Source organism: Orycteropus afer, unplaced genomic scaffold (assembly GCF_000298275.1).
Source record: "Orycteropus afer afer isolate SDZICR_OR568_19922 unplaced genomic scaffold, OryAfe1.0 scaffold00261, whole genome shotgun sequence".
Lineage (NCBI taxonomy): Eukaryota > Metazoa > Chordata > Mammalia > Tubulidentata > Orycteropodidae > Orycteropus > Orycteropus afer.
The window spans coordinates 2,850,537-2,852,472 of record NW_006921848.1 but is presented as its reverse complement, the minus strand read 5'-3'; positions in this window follow the sequence as shown (position 1 = coordinate 2,852,472).

Here is a 1,936-nt window from a genome sequence, read left to right as displayed (position 1 = left end):
AAGCACCTGAGAGAGAGTGGGCACCTCCCAGAACATTGTTTTGTGCCACTCCCAACAGAAATACTCCAGGTGGACACCTTCAGCAATCAGGAGCTCCTCAGTTGCTCATAGAAAATCCCACCTTGGAGTTTACAAAGACTTATGGGTAGAAAAGCCACACAAAGCAATTTACTGCACTGCAGGACCATTCTCTGGAGAAGGGTATCATGCTTGGTAAAGTGGGGAGGGTCAGTGAGGGAGGGGAAGATGGATTGACATAGTAAGACCAACGATGGGCTCAGGTATAGTAAGGATTGTGAGGATGACGCAGGACTGCGTAGTGTTTCATTCTTTTGTACATAGGGTTGGTATGAGTCACAGCCAACTCAACAACACCTAACAACAACACTTGTATGCGCTACAGGAATGTTCATAACTATAACATAGCTCACGGGGCAAAGTTACGATAACTTCTTAGCCACAGCGAAACACTATGAAGGAGTGAGTCACTGCGTCCACAAGCTTGGGACTATGGTTACAGGTACCACCAAGCTTGACTGCCATAACGTACTACACAAAAACACTGTTCTATGTCTTACTTTGGTGACTAGCAATTGGGGTCTTAAAAGCTTACAAGCAGCTATTTAAGACACAATAATTGGTCTTTCCTCATACGGAACAAAGAAGAATGAAGAAAGCCAAGACACATGGAAACAATTAGTGCAAGGGACTAGTGGACCATGTGAACCTCAGCCTGCATGACCCTGAGACCAGAAGAACAACATGGTGCCCAGCTACCAATGCCAACCCCTCAAAAGGGATCAAAATTGGAGGTCCTGAATAAAGTGGGAGAAAAATGTGGAACAAAACTGAAAATTATGAGACCAGGCTTACCGGTCTGTTTGTGAGATTAATGAAACCCCCAAGACATGGCCCCTGGTGGCCTTTCAGGCCTGGAATTAAACTGACTCTCATGGCTTCCAGCCAAATAATAGACAGGCATATAAGGCGAACATTTACACCTGGTAGATACACTCCTTAGAACAATCATCTTTGGGAGACCAGAAGCGCAGTATTTGCATAGGGAGATAGTTCAGAGGGCAGGAATGCATAGGAAAGAAGGTATCCAGAGGGAGAAGGTGGGAAGAGAGTTTTTACATTGCAATCAATGTCATAAAACAAAATGTGTTTGAACTGTTGTATGGAAAATGAATTTGCTCTGTTAACTTTCATCCAAATCACAATAATAAAAGCAAATAAATAAATAAATGAGTGAAGCATAGCCTGGATCACTGAAGGATTCTTCTCACCAAGGACTAACATCCTGATAAAACAATGCTGATTAAAGTAAAACCTCACTGCTGACCCCTCCTTGGGTTTCCGTGGCAGTATCTCTGCAGAAGTAGATTGCCCAATCTTCTTTCGCAGGAGTGACTGGTGGCTATGAACTGCCATTCTGGTTAGCAGTCAACTGCCTTAGGCACTATGCCACCAGAGCTTTCTTATGGTACAAGTCATAATAAAAATGGATATATATAATAAAATCATTTAATTAGGGGATGTAATTTGCCTTTCTCAGTATACAACTGCTTATAGTCTGAATGCTTTCAGAATAAAACAAATTGCTGTTGCACAAACATTATAGCTCCTTTAAGTGGCCTAAATGAGTGTATTATATACATGGTTGTTGTTGTTGTTAGCTTTCATTGAGTCAGCTCAGATTCTTAGTGACCCCATGTACAACAGAATGAAACATTGCCCAGTTTGTGCCATCCTCACAATCCTTGCTATGCTTGAGCCCATCATTGTAGCCACTGTCAGTTCATCTCATTGAGGATCTTCTTTTTCAATGACCCTCTACTTTACCAAGTCTGATATCCTTCTCTAGGGAACAGTCCCTTCTGACAACATAACCAAAGTACATGAGACAAAGTCTGACCATTCTTTCTTCCAAGGA